The sequence below is a fragment of the Lithobates pipiens genome, unplaced genomic scaffold, assembly GCF_037356315.1.
Source record: "Lithobates pipiens isolate NorthernLeopardFrog02 unplaced genomic scaffold, aLitPip1_a1.2 Scaffold_16, whole genome shotgun sequence".
NCBI lineage: Eukaryota > Metazoa > Chordata > Amphibia > Anura > Ranidae > Lithobates > Lithobates pipiens.
This window is the reverse complement of record NW_027507748.1, coordinates 446,594,997-446,622,182: the sequence shown is the minus strand read 5'-3', so window position 1 is coordinate 446,622,182 and position 27,186 is coordinate 446,594,997. Positions and strand designations below refer to the sequence as shown.

At 45.6% G+C, this 27,186-nt stretch overlaps 1 protein-coding gene across 1 annotated transcript in view; it reads left to right on the top strand.

Annotated features, from left to right (window-relative positions):
• The window catches only part of ATP10A (ATPase phospholipid transporting 10A (putative)), a 243,916-nt gene that overhangs the window by 74,539 nt on the left and 142,191 nt on the right, over nucleotides 1–27,186 (top strand). The window lies entirely within an intron of this gene.

Genomic DNA, 27,186 nt, shown 5'->3' with positions numbered 1-27,186 from the left:
TTTAAAACAGAATGAGTTTATGGTTATTGCTTCAACAGCTAGCAGCATACCCTTTTACAGTGTGTATGTGTAGAAGCATTGCAAATATTTACCTGTTTTTCCTTTCTCATTTCTTCTATTTCCCCAGAAGCAGAGATGTTTATTCCAGCAGGCAGTTGTAATAAAGATGGCTGTAGCGGGAAGTAATTAAGAGCACTATAATATTACTGTATGACTAGCTTTCTCCATTCGCTTCATTTTATTTTTTTTTTTATAGTGTCTGGAAAGAATAAGTGGCGAAAGATTATTTTCTACTGTTGTCAAAACATTGGCTCTAGCTGTGACCCACCTAGCTACATTCCAGTCGATCGGAGTTTACCCAGCTATTGCACAGGACCCAAATTGTGAGCGAGGCATCAATGCTTGTTCTGTATTGCAAAGATTTTGCTACCGCACCCACCCGGGGCTGTGTATGGAACGTTTTGCTCATATAATCAGCAAGATTTTAGAATATCAAGCATACGGCGAACAGATTTGCTAGCTGCTTATTGACTAACTACTGTCAGATCTGGACAGTACTGCAATCCCACTATTCTTAGTTCCTGCTTCCCAGTCAGTAACGTTTCCAGCTGCTTCTCAGAATGTTTATGAAACCCAAGAAATTTTTTTTCAGCAATGTTAAACACTGAATGCCAAGGATGAAGCAAGTAATCTGATGCAACCACATTAAATGTGCATTCGTACATCAGAAATTCTTGACCCTCCCCCTTTTTTTTTTTTTTATTTTTTTTTTTTTTTTTTATTCTGTGATTTGTTCCTAAGCTTCTTCCAATTTTCTTTTCTATTTTAATCTGTTAAATTTAGATGCTTTACAGAGCGGCGGGGGGGGGGGGGGGGGGTACGGTACGGGATGGGACATACTCAAGGGAGTTTTGAATTCCGAGGAAAAAACGAACTTGAGGAAAGATTTTTTTTTTTTTTTTTTTTCTCTCCTCCTAAGGGCAATCTGTTAATAAGAAATAGCTTTTCCTATTTGGCATACAATTTCTTTCCTTTTTGTTAAAATTATACTGGTGGAACAGTGATCTAGTAGTTTAGGTTCATTCAAGATTTAAACAGTTATACTTTTTTTTTTCTGGGTAAGAGTGTTCCAGAGTAGATGCATGATCTGTTCTTCAGCATAAAAAAAAAAAAAATGCAGGAAATCATGAAAAACAGGAAGGAAATGATCTTTTGCTTTTATACAGAAAAAAAAATACATTTTGATTTGCTTTCTAAAAAAAAGAGAAGTTTACGCTCAGCCTGGACCAGAATTGATGTCACTCCGGTCCTCCAAGGCCATAGAGGTGATCAAAGAGGATCTACTCATTGATGTCCTCTGGTACTAGCCAGCCACACCTCATGCCACTTCTGCAGGTGTTCCAGCAGCAATTAATGAGCCATTCTGAGCGCTTTTATGAGCAAGCCGGCCAAAGAGAAAGATACTGGTGTTATGGCTGATGGCTTCAGGCATAACCCTGGTGAACCACTTAAAAGGTGCAACGTGTGTGTGTGTGTGTGTGTATATATACATGCATATATACATATTACGGTCTTGTGGTGGTTCCATTTTTAAAAGGAATAGCTTCTCCAGAACTCCTCTATTCTCTCCACTGGGTCGGCAGGAGTCTCCTGTGTTTTTAGACATTAAAGTGATTGTAAAGTCTAGTTTCCTTATCGTACATCACGGGGCACAGAGCCACAGTAATTACTGTATGTGTTATATGGAACCTTCAGGTGATGGACACTTGCACACCCTAGACAGGAAGTTCAATTCCCCATATAACCTCTCCCCTTACTGGAAGTACCTCAGTTTCTTCACCAGTGTCTTAGATGTGCTAGGCTGAGCTCCACTGGAACATTCCTTGCTGGGGCAAGCTATGCAACCGGATCCATTGAGCGCGTCTTTTCCAGGCCAAATAGAATGGTACCTGGGCTTCATGAAGGAAGCGGGGCTTAGTGACGTCGGCGTGGTTCAGCGTCCACAACACGGGCTGTGTAAGATCTGAAGTGCACCCTTTTCAGGCGCATACAACTGAAGGAGGGACACAGCAAACAGGTGGCGCGTGTGTGTGTGGGTGACACAGGCATTTCCAGGGCATGTTTACTTGGCATCAGACTATTGCTCAGCAGTGGGTGCATTTTTTTTTTTTTGGTAGTACCTCTGCATTTGTGCTCAGCACTATGACCAGAGTGGGTGGTACAAAAACACAAAACACAAGGGCGCAAAGGGGTCACCCTCAGGCCCTAAGGACCCTCCCTCTGCAACACCACCCCCCCCCCCCCCCCCGAAAGATCTAGGGAGGCTGGTCAGTGAGCCATTGGGGTCGTCTGGGGTTGCATTTGCTTCCGACACTTCAGCGCCCCTGTCCATATAACTGAGGTGGTTTTCTCCTCAGCTATTAGTGGCTTGGAGTAAAGGTTGGCCCCTTTAAATGCATCTTCAGAGTGGAAGAAACGTCGCTGGCCCCGCCACCTGGTATGGACTTAAAGGGGAACCCCAACGCCGAAAAAAATCGGCGTGGGGTTCCCCCCCAGGTCCACATCAAACCCTTGTCCGAGCACGCTACCCGGCTGGCCAGGAAAGGGGGGGGCGAGCGAGCGCCCCCCCCCCTCCTGAGCCGTACCAGGCTGTGTGCCCTCAACATGGGAGGTGCCTTGGGGAAGGGGGGGGCTGTGTGGGCCCCCCCACCCCAAAGCACCTTGTCCCTATGTTGATGAGGACAAGGGCCTCTTCCCGACAACCCTGGCCATTGGTTGTCGGGGTCTGCGGGCGGGGGGCTTATCGGAATCCGGGAGCCCCCTTTAATAAGCGACATTAAGCATCCTCAAGCTTTGCCAGCCTTTCTCATCTTTTCATTGCTGGAAAAGCTTATGTATTCCGAGTGGGATCACCCAGATGAGCATTTTTTTTTTCCCCCTCCTAAAAAGTTTTCAAAAATGTACTAATATGTGGAGTATACACAGTATTGATGCTGCTGCATCCACTGTGAATAACAGTTTGACTTGTCCAGTTGACAATGCACAAATGCTCAGGGATCCAACTGATAAAAAAAATTTGCTTGTTGAAAAACATTTTTTTTTCCCTAGCAGGTTCAGTAGCTCAACCTGCAGTGGCAGCAATTGGGGTATGTCGATGCTTGAGAGACCATTTGAAACAGGTACTCAAGGTTTTCTCTGAACAGGCCCAGGAGTTAGCCAGCTGCTTTGTGTTTTGCAATTGATGCAATTGGAGATTCTATTCTTCAAACCTCTCGCCTTATGCTCGGGTTGGTACATATGCATAGAATCCTTTCCTCCAGGCAGCCCAGATGGCATCCACCATCAGGTTCAAGAGGTAAACCTCAGGGTCAACCCCAAGGACAAAACATCCTGAGGGAGGAAACCCACAAAACAGAATGCTAAAACCTCTTTATGAAGGGGCTCTCCTGCTTGTTCGAGTGGTGGGGAAGACTTCTGCAGGGTTCAAGGGTCTGGCAGGAAGAATTGTGAGACAGATGGGTGGCCTCCACAGTAGCTCTAGGTTACAAACTAGAGTTCCGAAAATTCCTGTCTCCTTGTTTCCCCAGGTCAAATGTCCCCAAAGATCTAGAGAAAAATAAGTCTGTCTTTTCTAGCGTTAGACCGCCTTTTATCGCAAAAAGTGATCATGGTGGTCCCCATGGAAGAGCAGGGAGTGGGGTTTTATTCAAACCTTTTTACGGTGCCAAAACCAAATGGAGATGTCATACCCATTCTAGATGTCAAAGATCTAAACCGGTTCCTGAAAATTCGTTCTTTTCACATGGAATTAATCCGATCAGTAGTCTCCAGCCTACAAGTAGGAGAACTTCTGGCATCAATCGACATCAAGGATCCATACTGGCATGTACCTATTTTCCCCGCTCACCAGAAATATCTGTGTTTCGAAGTAGAAAAATTTAATTTTCAGTTTGTAGCCTTGCCTTTCAGTCTGGCAGTCAGTGCGCCTCGGGTGTTTACAAAAATTCTGTCCAGGTATAACGATAATAGCTTATCTAGACAACCTGTTCTTGATAGACCGGTCGGTAGCCCGCTTGGACCAAAGCATGGTCACCACAGTCAACTAATTGTAATACCTAGGTTGGGCCCTCAACCTAGAGAAATCTTCTTTAAAGCCAGTAAGATTAGAGTACTTGGGTTTGGTTATAGATACAGCCCAGAAGAGGGTGTTTTTACCCCAAGCAAAGATCTGCGCCACAAGGGAGCTGGTTCAGGTGGTCAGGGCAAAGAAGGGTCCTTCTATTTGCCCTTGTATGAGGTTGCTGGGAAAGATGGTGGCTTCATTAGAAGCAGTTCCCTATGCTCAGTTTAATTTGAGACTGCTGCAAAAAAGTATTCTGTCTGCCTGGAACAGGAAGGTCCAAGCACTAGATTGTCTGATGCGTTTGTCACCAAAAATGTGCCAGAGCCTCAGTTGGTGAAGGATATCCGAGAATCTGGAGAAGGGGAAATCCTTATCAGTGACTTGGAAAGTGGTAACAGATTCCAGCCTTTTGGGTTGGGGAGCAGTCCTGGAAGAGGCGCCTGTCCAAGGGAAATGGTCCAGAACTGAAAGGACCTTGCCCATCAACATTCTAGAGATTCGGGCAGCCTACCTAGCCCTAAAGGCCTGGGCATTCAGGTTGCGGGATTCTCCTCTCAGGATTCCGTAGCTTATATCAGTCACCAAGGGGGCACCAGAAGTCAGGCAACCCAGGCAAAGGTAAACCATATCCTAGGCTGGGCAGAAAAGCACATGCCGTGCATATCGGCAATATTCATTCCAGGGGTAGAGAACCGTTGTTCCCGAGGGAATGGTCCCTTCACCCCGACATCTTCCTGGCTATATGCCTAAGATGGAGGACCCTGGACATAGATCTGTTTGCATCCAGGTTCAACAATAAAGTCGACAACTTTGTGTCAAGGACAAGGGATCCAATTGCATGCCAGACAGATGTGTTGGTGACCCTGTGGGATCAGTTCTCACTGATTTATGCATTCCTTCCTATTCTGCTGCTACCTCGATGACTTTGAAGGATCAAGCGGGAAAGGAGGTCGGTGGTAGTTGTGGCCCAGGAGATCTTAGTATACAGAATTAGTAAAGATGGTGGTAGGGGCTCCATGGCCCATGGCCCCTACCACCATGTCCAGACCTGCTATTGCAGGGAACAGTGTTCCATCCTACTTTACAAAAGCTAGATTTAACGGTTTGGCTATTGAATCCCACATTCTGAAGAATCATGGGCTTTCAGGCTCAGTGATATCTACTTTGATAAAGGACTCTGGAAGCTGGCTTCCTTGCATTAATTATAGACTCTGGAAGGCATATGTCTCCTGGTGTGAATCCAGGGTTTGACATTCTAGAAAATGTCATGGGTAGAAGTCTTGCTTTTTCTGCAAATGTGGTTAGATATGAAACTGGCCTCAAGTACTATCAAGGGCCAGGTTTTGGCCTTATCGGTATTATTTCAACGTCCGCTTGCTTTGCATTCTTTGGTCCGAAGCTTTATACAGGGGGTAATGCGACTTAATCCGCCAGTTAGAGCACCCATGAACCCTTGGCACTTGAATTTAGTTCTATCGGAATTACAGAAACAGCATTTTGAGCCAATACAACATATTCCCTTGGTCTTTTTGACAAGGAAACGTTTTTTTTTTTTTTTTTCTGGTAGCCTTATCTTCTGCAAAAAAGGATATCAGTTTGCGGCTTTCTTGTAAAGAGCCATATTTAATCATTCACAAGGATAGCGTAGTATTGCATCTTCATACAAGTTTTCTGCCAAAGGTGGTTTCAGGTTTTCATCTAAACCAGGATATTGTTCTACCTTTTTTTTTTTTTTTTTTTTTTTTTTTTTTTTTTCAGAACCCTGTTCTACAGAAGAAAAGTCACTACGTTCTTTGTAGTGAGAGCAGTCAAAATCTATTTGAAGGCAACTGCTCAGATTCGGAAAACAGATCTTTTGTTTGTGTTGCCTGAAGGTCCTAGGAAAGAACAGGCAGCGTCAATCTACTATTGCCAAATGGATTCGGCAAGTAATTATTCAAGCTCATGGTTTGAAGAGGAAAGTTCCACCGTTTCAAATCAAAGCACACTTCACCAGGGCTGTTAGTGCTTTGTGGGCAGTGCATCACTAAGCCTCCATGGCTCAAATCTGCAAGGCTGCAATCAGGTGGATGTAAGAAAGCATGAGGATATCGCCTTTTGGGCGCAGTCTGCTGCAGGCAGCAGTATAGGTCCTCAGGTCTGATTGCACCCTACTTTTGTTAGTGTCACCTCCACTCAGATAGCATTGCTCTGGAACATCCCATACAGTAATTACTGCGCCTCTGTCTCCTGTGATGTAGCGGTGATGGCAGCGGTGGGCAAAAGGACGTACCTGTGCGTCCCCTTTAATTGGCGGGGCTAGTGAGCATGTGCTCCCACCGCATACAGCGTATCCGTGGCTGCGGGCCTGGCGGACTTTCTGTCTGCCGGTGTCTTGCGATCATGTCACAGAGCCGCGGAACAAGATGTCTATGTAAACAAGGCATTTCCCTGTTCTGCCTAGTGAAATGACTAGGATTGACTGCTCCCTGTCATGTCCGTGGTTGACCCCCCCCCCCCCCCGGTTATAATCACTTAACCCCTTGATTGCCCCCTAGCGTTTAACTCATTCCCTGCCAGTGTCATTGGAGTACACAGTAATCTGTGCATTTATAGTGCTGATCGCTGTATAAATGACAGTGGTTCCAAAATAGTGTCAAGTGTCAGATGTGGGCAGCACAGTGGTATAGTGGTTAGCACTCTCACCTAGCAGTAAAAAGGGTTGCTGGTTTGAATCCCAACCACGACACTACCTGCCTGGAGTTTGCATGTTCTCCCTGTGCCTGCGTGGGTTTGCTCCGGGTACTCTGGTTTCCTCCCAGACTCCAAAGACATGCAGTTAGGTTAATTGGCTTCTGTCCCAAATTGGCCCTAGTATATGAATGGGGACCTTGGATTGTTGGATCCTTGAGGGTAGGTACCTATGTGAATGTGCAATGTACAGGGATAGGGACAATTGTGGACACTCACTCAGGTTGAACTAGATAGACTGATGTCTTTATTGAACCTTACTAACTATGTAACTATGTGTCCGCCATAATGTTGCAGTGACGATAAAAATCGCAGATCGCCGCCATCACTAATAAAAAAAAAAAAAAATGATAAACGCCATAAATCTATCCCCTGTTTTGTAGACGCTATAACTTTTGCACAAACCAATCAATATACGCGCAATAAACCGCAGAGGTGATCAAAAACCACCAAAAGAAAGCTCTATTTGTGGGGAATAAAAGACATCAATTTTGTTTTGGTGCAATGTCGCACAGCCGCACAATTGTCAGTTAAAGCGACGCAGTGCTGAATCCCAAAAAGTGCTCTGGTCAGGAAGGGGGTAAAATCTTCCGGGGCTGAATCGGTTAAAGGGGTTGTTAAGGCAGTGCACGCAAGCACTGCCAGCCCCACTGCTAGTATAACGTATTATAAACTGCATGGCTATTTGTAAAATTCTTCTTCTAAATACCTTTTTCCTTCTCCTGATCAGCGGTCACATGACTGCCCGTCGCTCTCTCCCTCCCCTGTATGTACTAGGGAGGGAGGGGCCTGGATCTCCCTCTGACGTCTGGGTGGCACATGACCTCCCTCCCTAGTGTATACATCAGAGGAAGAGAGCGATGGTGGTTGCGTGACCACTGATTGGGGAGAAGGAATAGGGTATTTTAGAAGAATTTTTACAAAAAGGCATGCAGTGGGGCTGGCACTGATTGTGTGCAGTAATGTGTGCGCTGCTCAGAGCGGTGCTACAAGGGGAATAATGGAGGGGGCGGCTCACACACAGAGTAGCTGGCAGGCAGGAGACTGAGAAGAGCTGTGGATGACGGAGGCACGTAAACTGACCACGGTGTCAGGGTTTAGCAGGCATGATTAACCATTGGCAGTTTACAGGGGGGGAGGCAAAAATTGTCAGGATCAACCAGGTATTTTGGGTGATACAGAGGGGCCAACCAAATTACACAGCACAAGCACTGTGCTGTTGTTCATGGTTTAAAGGAACAAGATCTCCTCTATGGATGCTAAATGCTGGACTCGGGAGCGTGCCCGCAAAGTATCCCCCTTGGCGATGCACTTCCCACAGATGGGGTTATCTGATTCGGGGAGGTGCCGCCGGCGGACCCCAGAAGAGCGGGTTCGGGGCCACTCTGTGCAAAACGAGCTGCACAGTGGAGGTAAGTATGTTTGTTGTTTATAAAAAAATAAAAAAAAATACTCTTATTATCACTTTAAGCCTGTGATGCCCAGCTTTGTAAAGGTATGAACAGAAAATCAGCTGGTGCCATACAAAGTTCCACCAGGTAGACCTGCAGTCTTCTGCGGATGTAGCTTTTGGTTGCAAGCTTCTTGCAGCAGCAATCTGATGTGTTGGTTGGCCCGTTAGCACAGTTCTTTTCTGTTATATTCACCGACCGACACAGCTCCTCTCTGTAACAAAATGGATTGTCAGCCCTATCACTGGAGATACTAGGCAAAGTTGTAACACAACACTTCAGAACTTTTAATTCCACCCAGGGGGTGGTCCCTAGGCTACAACCCCCACATTCTGCCCTAGCAGACTCAGTTTTTTCTTGCCTAGTGAGGAGATAAGACCTAGGAACCCTGCGGGCCCATAGGTTCGTGTTGTGTGTTTTTTATTTTTTATGCAGAAGTTTGGCTTTTTGCTCAAGATCACAGGATCATTCATCAACAGCCGGCTGGGTGACAGGCTGGTTCACTTATCCTTGTAGTCTCCCGAGTCCGGCCATCGAGCGTGTGAAAGTTGCAGCTACGGCTCGGCAGGCCACGACATACCTCAGCTCCAGAGGTGGTCGTGAGCTTTATGCTCCGGGGCATACATATGACCGGGTTACTGATGTCTGCATCACAGTATGCCAGGCCAGTAGTCTTCCCTGTACTGATCAGGACCTGACTACCGTGGAATGCCCCCAGCTCTTCGGGACTGGTAAGTACAGCTCGCCCTGCCTCAGCAGGGTGGAGCAGCTGGGCATTCCCTGGGAGGTCGATTCGGGGGGCCCCCTCTCACCCTCCTCTTCTCTCCTCTGTCCCTAACTCCCCTCCTTTCCCCCCCTCACCTGGGGGTTTAGCTGTACTCGATGCAGCTTAGTCCCGCTGGATGCCTGTGTAGTCTGTCACTCTGTTGGTGCAGCACTGTCTGCCACATGTTCTCTCTAGTCGCTCAAAGCGCTGTTCGGCCGCCATTTTAAGTATGGGTAAGGGTCAGACAGGCTTCTGGCTTCAAGCGGCCATTTTCCTGGTGATTCTCTATTAGAACACTGGCGGCCATTTTTTGTAGCCGGACTGTGTTTTTTGTGCTCTAGCAGCAGCCCCATTGTTCACTGATCGTGCGACCGGCCGGCCACCGACAGTTTTTGCTATCTCTGCATCTGGAAGCGCTAGGGATCATCAGGCGCTGCGGTAATACAGCGCGGAACTGCCCAGGGTGGTGAGTTCAGCGGGTTAGAGCCCCTCAGTCAGCGGCAGCAGGAGGGTGGGACTGTCACTGTCCTAAGTCCCCTTTGGGTGGCAGACAGGGTAGGGTCAGCTTGGCTGGTGTTTCTTTCCCCAAAATCAAGGCAATTGCAACCGAGTCTCTATGGACACCCTTACGGTGGTCCTCCAATTAGTTTTTGTTGCCAAGATAGAGGCAGTACGTGGGAAGAAAGGTGCTACAAAGTGGCCCCTGCCTCCCCCCCCCATCCTCTGGGGAGAGCTTTGACGCAGACTCAGGTCCTGCTGAGGCTGGTGACCCCTGCTCTGTCTTGTCAGATGACGCTGACCAGGACTGTTCGGACAGTGAGGATGACTCCCCGTCCGGGTCCGTGCTTGACAAAGTGCTAATTGGAGCACTCATCACAGCTGTGCGTGATATCCTGAAGATTCAGGAGCCAGCGGATCCCTCTGCTGATGTACCGGTCCCTTTTGCATTACTCCCTTTGAGGAAAGCCTTCTAAAAAAGTTGGCGGCTCCTCCGGTCGTGGACCCACCAGTGTCCAGGTAACTACGATCCTGGTTGAGGGGACTCCTGCATTCAAGGATCCCAAGGACAGGAAGGCCGAGACGGGGGCTCATTCCTTGTTTATGGTTGTGGGGTCAGCCGTGCGACCTGTACTGGCATCTGCACTGGTGTCGCAGACACTGAGTGGGCAAAGCATTTGCACTGCGAATTGGGAGAGCAACAGGCCTCCCATGTCTGCGTGGAACTAGCAGACCAACTAGTGCAAGGCCTTAAGTACGTATGTGACGCGGCCCTGGTTACTCTCCCTCTGTTATCCAGGGCTTCAGTGTCAGCTGTGGTGCTGAGGCGCCTGATTTGGCTGAAATGCTGGTCTGCTGACTAGGCATCCAAGAAAGCCCTGACGGATCTTCCCTTCCTTGGGGACCGGCTCTTTGGAGCCTCGTTAGATGACATTATTTAAAAATGCCACTGGTGGTAAGAGTACTCTACTCCCACAGGCCAGGAAGGCTAAGGAGCCATGCCGCAGGCAAGGGCCCTCTTTTTCCACTCACAATCGGCTTTATCATCCGCCCGGTGCTTCGACAAAACGTCCCCAGCCCAATAGGATGCCCACGGACGGTTAAAAACGTCCCTGGAACCACAAGCCTGCTAACAAAAGTGCTACCACAGGAGGGTTTACCCCCACCCATGTCTCGGGTGGGGGGTCGTCTTCGGGAGTTTGCAGCCCGGTGGTCCTCCCGGTTATCTGACCAATGGGTCTGCGATCTGATTTCCACAGGCTACAAGATAGAGTTCCTCTCTTGGCCGCCAAACAGATTCTTCCCCCCTCCAGCATACCCGTATCCCCGGGTCGCCGGGAGGCCCTGTTGGGGGCTGTAAGGGAATTGCTGAATCGAGCAGTGATTGTACCTGTTCAGGAGCCGGAACGCTTCCAGAGATTCTACTCAAATCGGTTTGTGGTTCCAAGAAGGAAGGGGTACGTCCAATCTTGGACTTAAAAGCCCTAAATCACTTTGTAAAAGTGCAGAGGTTCAGGATGTAATCGGTTTGCTCAGTAGTCTCTGCACTCCATCAAGGGGACTCCCTTGCGCCCTTGGACATCCAGGATGCGTACCTGCACATACCCATATGCCTTCGGCATCAAAAGTTTCTGCGTTTTTGAAGTGGGGGAACCCCATTACCAATTTGTGGCTCTTCCTTTTGGTCTGGCATCAGCCCCCCAAGTCTTTACGAAGGTATTGGCTCCAGTATTGGCGTTGCTGAGACAACGTGGGATCACGATCATGGGCTACCTGGACGATCTCTTCCTGAGAGCATCTTCCGCCTCTGCATTAAAGGAGGATCTGGCGATCACCATGCAGACCCTGCAAGAATTTGGGTGGCTGTTGAAAAGCGTCTGGAGTACCTAGGTTTGCTGATGGACTCCAGGGAAGCGAGAGTTTTTCTCCCTTCAGACAAATTGCAGACTCTCAGATCCATGGTGAATCTGCTGATGAACCGCAAGAGGTCGTCTCTCCGGTTTTGCATGCGAGTACTGGGGCTCATGGTAGCCTCCTTCGAGGCAGTACCTTACACCCAGTTCCATACCAGAGTACTGCAGAAGGAGATCTTGTTAAAATGGGACAAGTCTTAGTTGTCCCTGGACCGACAGATCCAGGTGAGCCAACCAGTCAGGGACTCTCTGATCTGGTGGTTGAGGTCCCCGGTGATTCAGTCCAGAAAATCGTTCCTTCCTCTGAAGTGGACGGTGGTCACTATGGACGCCAGCCTATCCGGCTGGGGGGGCGTGATGGGGGTTCAGTTGACTCGGGGCCTCTGGTCGACGGTAGAATCAGAGTTGCCGATCAATATGCTCGAATTGAGAGTGATCAGGCTGTGTCTCCACACATCGGTCGATGAGTCTTCAAGGGCGTCCGGTCAGGATTCAGTCGGACAACGCCACGGCGGTGGCATACATAAATCGCCAAGGGGGAACAAGAAGTGCAGCCGCTGCTCGGGAGGTCGCTCGCATACTTCGGTGGGCAGAGCGACACATTCTGGCCCTTTTGGCCATTTACATCCCGGGTGTGGAAAACTGGCAGGCGGACCATCTGAGTCGGCAGATGCTAGACCCAGAAGAATGGGCATTGCATCTGGAGATATTCAGGCTGCTGTGCCTGAAGTGGGGAACACCAGATGTGGATCTATTGGCCTCCCGTCTCAATGGGAAGGTGCCAAGATTCTAGTCCAGGACAAGAGATCCGTGGGCAGACGCGCTGGTGGGATCAGGATCAGCTGCTCTACGCCTTTCCTCCACTAAAATTGTTGCCACGTCTGCTTCGCAGAGTGGAAGTCGAGGGGATCCCAGTGATTCTGGTTGCCCCAGATTGGCCTCAGTATCCCTGGTACACAGATCTGGTGCGTCTGTTGCAGGCGCTCCCTAGCGACTGCCGTTGCGGGAGGACGTTCGGTCTCAAGGTCTGATTTTTCAGTTTTACCATTGCTGGCTTTAACGGCATGGCTGTTGAGAGCCAGGTGTTGAGGAACCGGGGTCTGTCTGATTCGGTGATTCCAACTATGTTGAGGGCACGGAAATCTTCTTCTAGTAAGCCTTCCAGGTACGATGGAATATCTTCCATCTCCATGTGTGAGCAGAATGGTTGGCATCCACGTTCCTTTTCCATAGCAATGCGCCTTCTGTTTCTCCAGCGAGGAGTAGACCAGAGATTGGCATTGAGCACCATCAAGGGACAGATCTCAGCCCTGGCTGTCTTTTATTTTTTATTTTTTCCCCCAATGACCCCTGGCATCGCACTCCTTAGTGGGTACCTTCATTCAGGGGGTATGACATGTAGTCCCTCCGGTGCGCCCACCGTTACCCCCATGGGATTTGAACCTGGTGTTGTCGGTGCTTCAAAAACCACAGTTTGAGAATATCAGGGAGATTCCCCTGTTGACTCTTTCCCAGAAAGTGTTTTTTCTAGTGGCCATTACCTCGGCCAGGAGGGTTTCAGAATTGAATGCCTTGTCTTGCAAGTTGCCCTATCTGGTCATCCACAGGGATAAGGTGATGTTGCGTCCGCAGCCATCTTTTCTACCGGAGGTGGTCTCGGCTTTTCATATCGATGAGGACATTGTATTACCATCATTTGTGTCCGAAGCCGAAAAACACTCCAAAGAGGCGGCCCTTCACGCTCTCGACGTGGTTAGGGCTCTGAAGGTGTATTAGTCTGACACGGCTCCCTTTCGGAAGTCAGACTCGCTGTTTGTTTCGGTGGCTGGTTCAAAGAAGGGTATGGCGGTCTGGTCAGCCACCATTTCCAGGTGGATCAAACAGATTGTAGTACAAGCCTACCCCTTGAAGGGGCAGGTGCCCCCCTTTCCAGTCACGGCCCACTCTACAAGGGAAATCGGAACGTCTTGGGCCTTCCGACACCAAGCATCGGTCGCCCAGGTGTGTAAGGCGGCGACCTGGTCATCTGTCCATATGTTTACCAATTTCTACAAGGTAGACGCCCGTGCATCGGCTGCTGCCTGTTTTGGCTGCAAAGTTTTGCAGGCGGCCGTGTAGTTGCAATTGGATATGCAAACTCGTTTTTCCTGTTTTTTTCGGTAAAAATGCAGTACTGTTGTTTTTATGCACTGTTGCATTACTTCTGCAATGTTGTGGTCTTGGGGATCACTCCTGTTGAGGATACCCGGTTATGGTGGTGTTTTTCCACACACTGCTGTAATTCACCGACCAACACAGCGCCTGCCCCTCCTTTTTTCTCTTTACGTTATACTGCTTGTTGATGTACTGAGTCTGCTAGGACAGGCTGTGGGGGTTGTAGCCTAGGGACTGAAACTGAAAGTTCTGAAGTGTTGTGTTACAACTTTTTGCCTAGTATCTCCAATGATATGGCTGACAATCCATTTTGTTAGAGAGCTGTGTCAGTCGGTGAATTACAGAGAAAAGGATTTTGCGGAGAGTACAAAAAAACTGAAAATTGTATACTCACCTTTCCGTCATTTTCCTTTCCTGGCGCATCTTCATAGCAGCACACACTAGGTTGTGACTCCGCCCCCACAACCTGACAGGATTGGTTAACTGCATTCTCTGTAAATATTATCGCAAACAAAACGAAACGGGGTGGGCATTGTGTGGTGCCATCAAGATGTGTCAGGAAAGGAAAAATTATGGAAAAGTGAGTATACAATTTTCCGTTTTCCTGACTCCTTCATGGCAGCACACACTGGGAAATAACTGGGAAACGGGTGGGTAAATGCAAATATTTCATTCCTACAATGCAGAAGAATTGACTCTTATAACAGATCTACCAAAATCTGCCAAGGACAAATGGGCAGAGTTTACTCTATAGTGGGAAATGAAAGTATGCTCGGAAGACCAAGTTGCTGCCCTGCATATCGTCTCTGGAGAAACCCTGCAATATGTTGCCCAGGAGGTAGCCACTGCCCTAGCAGAATGGGCCCTGATGTCTTCCGGAATTGCCAAATGCTGAGTGGAATATGCCTTTTTAATGGCTCTCACCAACCAGGATGCAATAGTGCGTGAGGAAGCTGCCTGCCTGCGTCTGGTTCCATGCGGCATGACCAAGAGAGAGTCCGTCTTCCTAAAGGAGATGGTGGCTGACAAGTAGTCGCTGATGGTGGTTTTAATGTCCAGCGGATGAGGCTCTCCCTGATCATCAGTGAAGGATGATGCCCTGGTTATAGTGGAAGGAAGTAGCCACTTTGGGTATGAAGCGATCTGAGGGTCTAAGAACTACTGTGTCCGGAAAGAAAACCAAATAAGGTTCTGAAATAATCAGTGCTTGAATTTCTGACACTCTTGGCTGATGTTATTGCAATGAGAAAAGAAAGTCAAGTCCCATAGTGAAACGGACTCCAAAGGGATAAACGGTGGATTGGAAAAAGCATGGAGGACTACTGACAGATCCCATGATGGAAAAATAAGTTTCCTAGGAGGTTTTATCTTCAGGCTAACTTTAAGAAATTGTATGACCAGTGGATGGAAAGCCCATTTTGTGCCTGTTTTAGTGGAAAGAGCAGAAACTTGCACCTTGAGGGTACTTTAACTCAGGCCTTAATTCCCAACTGAAGGAATTACAGAATATGAGGCGGTTCTGGAGAAAGAGGACTCCAATCTCTCTCCTGGGCCATGAGGCAAAATTTTTCCCAAATCCTTGCATAGATGGAATTAGTAGAGACCTTCCTAGCCTGCATTAAGATGGAGATGACCTCCTGAGAACAGCCTTGTGCACTTAGTCTAGACCTCTCAATTTCCAGGCCATCATATGCAACTTCGCCGGAGCTGGATGGAAGAACTGTCCCTGTGAGAGAAGGTCCGGTTTTTGGAAGAGGAATTGGAGGTTGAAGACTGAGTTGCAGAAGAGTCGTAAACCACGGCCTCCTCGGCCAGAGTGGAATCACGGCAATTATTGTTACTAAGGACCCGTGAAGTCTGGAGAGGAACCTCACAATCAATGGAGTAGGAGAGAATATGTACCCCAACTTGAAATTCCATGCCAGGCTTCCGTTAGAAGAGAAAAATATTTGAGGACTCAAAGACCACTCCTTGTTGGACAACGATCTCCGACTCTGGTATTCGGCCAGCACATTTTGTGCTGCTGGGACATACACTGCCCTCAAGTTTGCCAGGTGTATCTGAGCCCATTCTAAAATGAACTTCCCTCATCAGAGAGAGACTTCTGGTACCTCCCTGTCTCTGTACATAACACTGCCAGCCTGTTGTCCATTCTGATGAGCACATTTTTCCCCGATAGAGGGGTGAATGCCCTCAAGGCGTGAAAGGCCGCCCTGAGTTCCAGTATATTGGAAACCACTCCTAGGGCTTGGAACTGCCATTGGCCCTGGGCTGCTAGATCTTGATAGTGGGCTCCCCAGCCACTCTGGCTAGCATCCAAAGTCACTACATCTGTATCCGGAGGGACTATTAGCTTGAATCTTTTTAAATTGCTTTGATGTGTCCACCACCATATTGACCGCTTCACCGACCTGGAAATGACAATGGTCTGACGCATGGATACTCCATCCCACTGCTTGAGAAAAGTTCTGCAGGGTCCTCATGTGCCATTGGGACCATTGCACCATGGGTATGGTCGCAGACATAGATCCCAGCATGCTCAGACAGACCCTGGCTGACAGATGATTTGCTGATGGCAGCCTCCGCATTTTTTGTATTAGAGGCTGAATCTTTGCCTGCGCGAGTTGCACTCTGTTTAGTTTGGTGTCTAGATCTGCTCCCAGGAACACCATTTTTTGAGTGGGTTTTAAACTGCTCTTCTTTTGATGATCCATCCAAAGTTGTGGAGAGTTGAAAGAAGAATCTCTCGGTGCTGAAGCAATACCTCCTGACTCTTTGCCAACAGTAGGATGTCGTCTAGGTAATGATGAATTCGTAGACCTTTCCCTCTGAGGAATGCCACTAACGGTAATAGAACTTTGGCTAATGTCCTGGGAGCTGATGAGATGCCGAATGGAAGGCACCGAAACTGAAAATGGCAATGATTGATGGCGAACCAAAGAAATTTTTGAAAAGCCGGATGGATTGAGATGTGAAGATAGGCGTCTGGCAAATCTACTGATAGCATCCAATCACCCAGATTTATCGCTAGGAGTATGGATTGGAGACTCCCCATCTTGAAGGCTTCCTCTCTGATGTTCCTGTTGAACCTTTTGAGATCTAATACTGGACGAAAATCTCCTGTCCTTTTCTTCACTAAAAATAAAAGGGAGTAGAATCTTCTCCCTCTTTGAGCCAATGGGACCTCTACAATAGCCCCCTTCTGTTTTTAACTCCGCTACGTATTCTACTAGGAGATTTCTCCTGAATAGTATGGATGGTAGTCTGGTAGCCTGGAAGTGGTTTCCTGGAAACCTGTTTACAAACTTCCACTTGTGCCCATATTTGATTGTGGACAGTGCCCAAAGGTCCTGTATATGCCTTGTCCAGATCTGAACAAAACCCCTTAGCCTGGCGCCCACCTGGGCTGGGTGGGGGCAGGCAAACTTTCAAAATGACTTTGGGTGCTCCCCCGCGGGTGTAGCCTTGGTCTTCTGCATTCTCAGGAAGGAAGGTTTAGTATTCTTCCAATCTCTCCTAAACTCTCTGCCGGGACGGTAGGATCTGAATTCCCTGTGTTTAACCGGGAGATTGCGCCTAAAAGAAGGCCCTCTCTGAGCCTTGGGTCTTCTATTGGAGGGAATCAGACCAGATTTTCCTCCCGTGACTTTGGAAATGGCTGAGTCTAGTTTGGCACCAAAAAGATTAGAGCCATCATAAGGAATTTTGCACCAATTAATCTTAGATGCTGTATCGGCCATCCATGGCTTAAGTCATAAGGCCCTCCTTGCTGTCACAGAAGCCAACATTGTTCTAGCCGAGGGCCTTATGATGTCCACTAAGGCCTCTGCTATAAAGTCACCTGCTAGCCTGATTTCTTGCAAAGAAGAAATTATTTTCTCCATCTCTGTGCCATCCAGAAGATCCTTCTCCATCTTAGTTGCCCATCCCAAAATGGCTCTTGCCACTGCCGCCGTGTTAATATCTGGCCTGCAGGAACCCCCTGCCATGGAATATGCCTTTTTTTTTAATTTATTTTTTTATTCCAAGTCCATTTTACGATCTAGTACGTCCTTAAAGGAGATCGCATCCTCGATAGGTAAGGTACCATGACGGGCCAGACGCATCAGAGAAGAATCCAGTATGGGAGCATTAATTAAAGGTTTTACCTTTGATTCGTTTTGAGCAGGGATAGGCAATTAGCGGACCTCCAGCTGTTGCGGAACTACAATTCCCATGAGGCATAGCAAGACTCTGACAGCCACAAGCATGACACGCAGAGGCATGATGGGACTTGTAGTTTTTTCGACAGCTGGAAGTCCGCTAATTACATATCCCTGGTTTAGAGGATACATCTTCGCTAGCCTGTTAGCAAGACTTGACCGCTTGTCTGATTTCTCCCACTCATCCTTAATGAGATCCCGAGTTCTTCTATAAACTGAAAGGACTCTGGATGTCTCTTCAAATTGGGGAAATACTTGCGAGTCTTCTGTGGCTCAGTTACATCGTCTTCCTGTGGTCCGTCCGACTATGCCGGGAGCCACTGTGGTGCGAATGGCTGTGTCGAGAGCGAGCATGTCTCTGAGATGAGGATCTTGAGCGACTTCTGTGCGATTTTCTGCTAGAAGTGCGACTTGATTCTCTTCCATGTCTGGAACTCGCTCCTCTTTCTCTGGTATGGCTGCTAAGAAAATGCAGCATTTTAGCAGTCGGCACTCTTTTTTTCCTCCCTTTCTTCAATACTTGCCTACAGCGGTAGAGCCTCTTACCTTTCTTGCTGACGGTGGTCTGCGTGGGCAGTGGACTCAATAGAAAAAGGTAGACAGTATAGATTAATGGAAAATAAAAAATAATTTTCTCGCAAACCAAATACAAAAAAAAAAAACATAATTTTTTTTTTTTTTACCTGCCCCTTTAAGACTAAGAACACTCATAAACTGCAGATGCAATAAAAACAAGAGAGAAACATGTAATGGGACAGAAAGAAAGATCCTACCTTATCCAGCAGAATATTGATGATACAGGGCAGAAATCAAGCAAACAGCAGTATGCAGAAGCACACAACTGGATTTTAAAAGGACGCCATCTTGGATAAGGGAAAATCCCTCTCCAGCAAAGAAAAATGATCCAGCTGCAAAACTGTCATGCGCAGAATGGCAGGGACACTATCGGCGGTCATGACAGCTGTACTGGAGGACAGCAAGCCCCAGCAAACCTACGCAAGAAGAAAGGTAGAACTAAGAAAAAAAAATTCTATTATAGCAAGGGAGTCCACTGCAGAAATGAAAGCTTATTTAAAGCTTGTAAAACAGAACCAGATGTCCCCTGAGACCATCAAAATGGGGGTTCCCTCCATAGAGCTCCTTTAGAGACTGTACAGGAGGGACTTCCAAACAGGAGAGGCTTGAACCTGCTGGGGTGATGGCAGCAAGAGGCTTATTCATCTGTAGATTTCCTGAAACCTTGTTCATCCAACCTGTCAGGCGAGGATAAAAAAAAGAGAATGCAGCGGGGGGGTTTCCCCCTGTCAAATTTATAGTTAACCAATCCTGTCAGGTTGTGGGGGCAGAGTCGCAACCCAGTGTGTGCTGCCATGAAGGCGTCAGGAAATTCTATTTTTGCCTAGTTGCCCAAACTTCTCATTCTTTTGCTTGAGAAGGTGCAAGGGTCTATGAATGATCACCGTGTGTCCTGTACTGTCCTGTACTGTACAACTGAGATAGAAATAATTTTGACTATTCCATGTCTTGGTGAATAGTACAGGACACAGTCCAACTTCCCTTCTTATCCTGTGTTACTCGGCATTGCTACAAATCTGAGGACTCGCAGAGTTAGGGTTATTAGGAGGACACGAAGGCTTAAACACAGGGTCTATGATTATTTGGCCTATGTCCAGTGCTGTACTCAAAGATACGGAATTTACAGTGAAGTCAAGTCACAATTCTTCTTTTTTTTTTTTTCGTTCTTCTGGATTGGTGTGATACATTGGTAAATGCTAGCATTTAAGCAAACCATAGTTATATACAGAACCACACTTATGTTTATGTGGCTAGTCCACATATCATGCGTATCTTTTTGTTTGCGGTAAACCTCAAGTTACAAGATTATAGAAATGTATAGGAACACTTATCTCCTGGTTACTGCATCTGCACCATGGATAATTTAAATCTTGAAAGTCCACTTTTCATAATGCATAGATTTTGTTTATACCTGGGTTTAACGTCGTGTGTGTGTGTGTGTGTGTTTGTTTTTTTTTTTTTTTGTTTTTTTTTTTGTTTTGTTTTTTTGGGGGGGGGGTCCCCCCCCCCCCCCCCTTTCTAGTAATTGGTGTGTAATTTTTTAGTTTTGTCTGAAAACACATAAAAACCTTGTTTACACTGGTAGGGTAGATTACTTATTTTTCCCCTTTGGAAGGCATGGAAATATAACAATGATTTTGTGTTAAAACGAAAGGTGGGAACTCTCAAACGTGTTAATATCCAAATAATAGCCATAACTACAAGAAATTGCTGCCACCCAAATGCTTCATGCACCCCCTGCTATGTATCCTGGGCTCCACTTGCCCATCTGCGGGCCTAGGACCGGAATAGTTGGGTTCCACCGGGAAGAGGGGAGGGAGGACAGCGGACACACATCCGCTGTCCTCCCCTTGTTGCTGACCCAGAAGTGACTTGCATGACGTCTTTCGGGTCCTCGTTCAGTTTCCCAGTCAGGGACAGAATGTTCTGCAACGTATTGCATTCAGTGAAGAACTGAGGAAACATGCAGGGTCTTTTAAACCTTGGACATCTCATTAACCACTTCGCACCCAGGCCATTTCTGTACACCAGCTGGTTCTGGGTTCGGGCAACACGCGTGGGCGCACCCCCTGCCAGCATGAGTTTGGCAGCTAATTTCAGCCAATGTTTTTGGCTGAAATCAGCTGTTCTGCTGTGTCCAATCACACCCAGAGTTCTGTGTTTACAAAAGCACAGAACTCTTTGTACAGGCAACAGTGACTTGGCTGTTTTCTGCTTGCAAAGAGAACAACACGGCAGATAAAAAAGTAAAAGCAGCACACATTACACATTTTAGGCACAGTTGACCCCTTGATTGCCCCTAGATGTTAACCCCTTCAGCCGGTGTCATAAGTAATACAGCAATCAGTGATAATACTGCACACTGATACTGTAGTGTCTGTTAGCGCCAACATTTTTCGCTACCCTATCAGTCCCAATATAAGTCGCTGATAACCACTATTGCAGTAAAGCATCTATAGCTATGTAAATTCCTGTGTGTGTGTGTGTGTGTGTGTGCCTGCCTATCTAGTCTATCCATCTAATCTATCTAGAATTATTATTTTTTATACCAAAGACATCGAGCAGAATAAATTTTAACCGCAATTTATTGGGAAATTCGATATTTTTTTATTTTTTTCCCCCCCCTTTCTTGGATATGGTTTATTTATTTTTTCGCTTGCAAAATTGTCTTTTTTGATTATACAATATAAAACGTTAAATACCCAGTGGTAATCAAATACCATCAAAAAGAACACTCTTTGTGTGAAAATAAAAATGTAATTTGTGTACAGTGTTGCATGACTACACAGTTGCCAGTTAAAATAGCGCAGTGAGGGCTGAAAAGCAAAACGTGTTCTGGCCGTGAATGAGGTAAAACTTTCTGGAGGTCAAGTGGTAAATTGGCAATCAACACTCGCATTAGGCTCTTTGTTCAACATTTACAAACTGGAGTTGAGTGGGAACACTTTATGAAAGCTCTGCAAAATGTTTTGTCAAAGCTTGCTGTTCACACTGCTTTTGTACAAGCTATAGCCTTCCCAAGTTAGCAACCCTCGCATCCTGCCTTGTCTTTTAGGATGAGAAAAACATTGGTTTTCACTCCTGCAATGCTTTTTTTTTCCTGGCAAAAGCTCAGGACATTGGGGTTGCTTATTAGGAGTTTTTTAGTCAGACTTCTAAAGGTGACCAAATGGCCTACAGGTAAAATAAAGAGTGATGATTTTACAAAGCTCCGTTTTTTAATATCTACTGTGACCCCTTGACTGATTGGGGTATTTTCTGGAAAAGGTGAGCTTGGCCTTTAACCGCTTGCTGACCAGCCGCTGTCATTGTTGCGATCCCGTGAGCCATCCTAGCTCTGCCTCAGTCCCTTTAAGCGGGATAGAAAGCAAGCTTGCTCATGCTGCACTGCGGGCGGGTCCAAAGCTGGTGACCAGCGGCTGCAGGCACAAGAGGCAGAACAGGTGTGTGTGTGTGTGTGTGTGTATATAAACTCGCGCACACATCCCTGTTCAGAGAGAGATATTTCCTATAGTCAGTCCCATCCCCCTACAGTTAGAACACAGTCAGGGAACCCCTTGATCGGCCCCTAGTGTTAACCCCTTCCCTGACAGTGACATTTACACAGTAATCGGTGCATTTTTATAGCACTGATCGCTGTATAAATGGCAGTGGTCCCAAAAATGTGTCAAGTGTCCGAGAAGAAGCAATCAAATACCACCAAAAGAAAGCTCTGTTTATGGGGAAAAAAAGGACATCCGTTTTATTTGGGTACATTGTCACACGTTGCAACTTTCAGTTAAATTGGTCATTGAGCTGTCAAATCTCTCGTGGCTGAAGTGGTTAAAGCGGAGTTCCACCCCGATTTTTTTTTTTTTTTTATTTTTTTTTTCCCAGTCCTTGATCAATTCTGAGAAACGAATCTGCCACTTCTGGCTCTGCATCACTTCCTCCCTTGCCTGTGCTCCTGGGAAATGTGAGTCCTAACTTTTCAGGAGTCAGTGGGCAGGACGTTGTGAAAAATCGCCTTATTTCCTAACTGGAAATGACGCGATTTAAGACTGATCTATCTATGTTGCCATAACAACGGAGTGGAACCTTCCTCAGTCATGCACTTATCGATGTTGCTCAGGAAGAGGTTGCGAGTGGGCTTCATATGCCCACACTCCTCATGGCAAGGGCCAGAAGAGGATCAGATAAATTGTAAGTAAAAAAACAAAACAAAATAGGATTACAATCCACTAGCATATACACATAGTGAGTGTATTATTAATGCAATGGAAGGTGATGCCTGTAAAAAAATAAAAAAAAAAAAACGAAAAAAAAAAAACTTTGGTGACCGGAACTCTGCTTTAAGTTGGACACAAGGCAAAAATGCTCTATAGCATGGGTGTCCCATGAGGTATTGCATTCTGCTGACAGTTACAAGCATGACTCCCAAAGGCAGAGCCATGATGGGAGTTGTAGTTCTGCAACAGCTGGAGGGCCACAGGTTGAGCACCCATGCTCCTCCAGGGGGAGGAAAAAAAAATTCTCAAATCTAAACATGCATATATTTGCTCAATATTCTAGAAGTATACAGAGGGTTGGCTGAGGATGAAAGAACAAAGCATCCTCCTTTTGGCATGTAGGACCTGGATAAGGCCGTGTTCCTTTTGGAAATGAATCAACTAGCTTTTGAGCACAACTACCCCACTTCCACCTTCACAAACATTTATTCCCAGAATTCTTATAGTACAGTGTGCTTAAATGTCATTTCATTATACTTTTAACACATTTTGCCTCTTCTATTTCCAAATGATTAACTAGGCAGGTGTAAATGTGCCATTGAAAAGAAATGAGCCATACTCATTTGTTTTATAAATTGGTATACTTCTCCTGTCTATCATATTAGTGCGCCGCTCTGCAAAAGGTTGTGTTCAGCTTTTTTAATCAGTTTTTTGGTACATTATATTGCCATCAACCAATGGTTTAGTCTACACAAAAACAGATCAGTTAATGCAGTAAAAAAAATTGAATCCTTGTGCTGTAAGCAGAATGTTTACAAATCCTCAAAAATATGTTGGTTCTTTAATAATAGCTTCTTTATTAATCCTTTGTCATGATAAATGAGCTTGAATTAAAATCGGATTAAAAATAAATTTTGAAAAAAAAAAAAAAAATGCTTGGAAAATGGTGACACTGTAGCTTGGCACAGAGAGCTTGCTGTACTTGGTGCCATGGGAAAGTCTGTGTACAATAAATCCCAGGAGTCAGATCTTGCAGGCACCTTGTGCAGTTTACTTACTGTTTGGTAAGGGCACTGAAACAAAATATGTGCTGTGATCGTGCGTGTTTTTTCAGCCAAGCGTTCTGTTTAGAATGTGACAGAACCTTTTATTGGTGACTGTTTACATAATGCAGCAACATCCATATACATAGGACACCCAACTTTAACGGTGATTTATTCTTCCAAAGCAAATACACCTTTGCACACTGGTACCGATTTAGTATTTCAATTTTTCTCTTCTCCCTCAGTTTCTCTCCCTCACTTGGCTAATGTGTGCCCAGTGTTGATGGAGAGGGGAAGATGAGAGACAAACAAGGATGTTGGGGTGCCTGATGACCTCCTTATCAACCTGATGATGTCATTGGTTGGTAGGACACTGGTACTAGAAAGTTGAAATGGTGTACAATGAAAACCTTTAGCTTTATGTAATAGGTAGGCTTGAGCCACCTGCTGGCTTGTATAAGATTTTTGGGCATTTCCTAGGCATTTTGCCAAGGCACACCTGAAGGCACCCTGGTTGAAAAAAGCTGATTTACACTATCAGTTGCTATTCAACAGAGATTAGTGCCACATACAGATCAAGATAGTACTTGGTACACAAGAAGATTCTCCAGACAAGAATATCGGACAAATTATTTTTTGTTTTTTTTTTCATTCTAGTCTTATATCAAAAACCAATAGGTTACGAAAATTCTTCTATGATGGCATAGAACGTCTGAAGTGATGTAATGTATTCTTTTTCTAAGCATGCATGGTTTTGATCACACAATTTCTTTTCATACAAATGCCATACTACAAGAAAATAATTTATGCCGTTCTCATACGAGTAAAAAAAAAATTGTGCATGAACTGCCGTGATCAGCTCTTGAAACCTGTGTACTAATAAATAATTATGCTCTAAAGGGGTATTTTTGATCCTTTTTTTTTAATTTATTTCTTTATTTTTTTATTTTTTCCTTGTGTATAAAAAGCATTAGCTGGCTAGAGGTCGACTGATATGGGTTTTTCTCTGGCCGATGCCGATATTTAGAAATCATGGCGGCTGATGGCCGATATATGATGCCGATTATTTTGGGCCGATATGTTAGGCCGATTTATTATTTTTTTTTTATCCCCCTTCATCTCATAAAACCTAACAGACACCTTTCCCACTGGGGCGTTTTTTTTAGGCGCTTTTGGGCTAAAAATAGCGCCTGTAAAGTTCCTGCAAAACGGCTCCCCTGCAGTCTGTGTGAAAGACAGAGTGCTTTCACACTGAGACGATGTGCTGGCAGGATGTTAAAAAAAAAGTCCTGCAAGCAGCACGTTTGGAGTGGTGTATACCGCTCCTCCACCACTCCTGCCCATTGATATTAATGGGCACCACTGCCGAAGTGTTTGCAATGCGATTTGGCAGCAGTGCTTCACGGGGAGCATTTAACCTCTTCCTCGGCCGCTAGCTGGATTATATGCACCCCACTAGCAGCCGAATAGCACGGCTAAAATGATGGTAAAGCGCTGCTAAAACTAGCAGCATTTTACCATCAACGCCTGCCCACTCCAGTGTGAAAGCAGCCTATAAAATAAAAACAGGTAGTCAAAACTTTTGGATGAAAAAAAATGGGCTAACTTTAGTTTTTTTTTTTTTTTTTTTTTTTTTTTTTGCTTTTTTAAAGCATTTAGTGTATTTTTTTTTTCCCCCAAAAATTGCATTTGAAAGACCTCTACGCAAATGCCGTGTGACATAAAATATTGCAACAACCACTATTTTATTCCCTAGGGTCTCTGCTAAAATTATATATAATTTTTTGGGGGTCTAAGTGATTTTCTGGCAGAAAATACAGGATTTTTACTAGTAAGCAACAAGTGTCAGAAAAGATTTAGTCTTTAAATGGTTAAACTGAGAACTTCTACACATTGAGAGGAGTTCATTCATTGAAGTGTAAACATTGTATCTTTTTGCTCTTTTCTTGGCAGACTGCCCAGAGAGGAGACAAGTCCCTTCTATGAAGACTCAGGCAACTTACACTGATTTCTATTACAGAAGTCATTTCCAAGTCGCGCTGTAGTTCTAAATCTGCCTTTTTATCAGCTCAATCGGCCGATGCCGATTAATTAAAAAACTGCAAATATCGGCCGATATATCGGTCGACCTCTAAGGCTGGCCATACATGGATCTTCTTTTATTTACATTTTTGATGTCCCCCTTCCTTCGTTCAGGTGGATAGAAGAATCCTCACTGTGCTATTGTATTCTGACTTCTCCACTATCAGAAGATGCACTGATCCGCTCTGCACAGGCGAGGATTGAATTTTTTTTTTCAAACATTGCCATTCATTCGACCAAAGAAGACATAAAACTACGATGACCGTTTTTGAACTCTGCTACAGCTTTAGAATAACTTTATATTTTCCTTTTGGATGATTTTGACCAAACTAATCTTACATAATTGTGTCTGAGTAAAGGAGATGAAGGACAGGGCTTCCTCCTGATGCTGATCCGGTTCTTCCTTAAAGTGGATGTAAACCCAAATTATTATTTTTTTTATTATGTCATAATGTAGAGTATACGATTTCCTATCATTTGAGCCCAGTCTTGCCACAAAGAGTTAATCCATCTCTGAGCAATCATCTTTTATTGTTCAGTCAGATAATTCTTGACAGAGAAAAACTTTGTCAAATCCTCCCCCTTGCTGTGAGGGATAGGTGATTTACATATCTCGTGCACTCGCCTAAGAGACATCATTTTTTTTTTTTAATTCCCTCCCACTCCTTTCTTCTGCTGCTCTGCCAGAATTGGATGTTCCACACCTCAGCATAATTGGGCATGCTGAAGTCATGTGATTACTTTCCTGTCTTTTCACTGGATGTTAGTGATCATAGCAGAAGTTCAGTGTAAGAAATACACAGGAGAAAATGCATATTGACTAGGGGAGTGTAGAGATGGGCGGGGAGTCTACTGACATCATGACTCCACCCACCGAGCTCCAGACAACAGACCCACCCACAGAATATGTAGTTCTTCGGGTCTCATAGCAAACAGAGGGGAGACATTTGACAGGTAAGGATACATGCAGGAGGCATGTATACCTTTATAGATCACCCCTATGGCAGTACGTTAGAAAGGATGACATTGGGTTTAAATCAGCTTTAAATTACAACTTCCATAAACCTTGGATATTCAGATTCAGCACATATTGTAAATTTGTACTTGCCCATTTTATATTCGTGAAAAGTATAATGTCCGAGTGGATTATTTGTTTTTTGCCTGTTATTATTCAGTTATTTAACCGTACATTGCAGATCATAGGCAAAAGGTACAGTGCCAATGAAAATGGCTTTAGTACCATGTGATTGTAACCAATCACAAGTCTAAACAATGGCTGCAATTAGCATCCAGCTTTCCCTTTCCTCTGACGCATGGGGGTTGATTTCCTAAAACTGGAGAATGCAGCTGTGCATAGAAACCAATCCGCTTCTAAGTGTTTTTTTGGTCAGATCATACACATGGTACGGTTGTTGGCCAACCCAGTGTCTGATTTTTGTC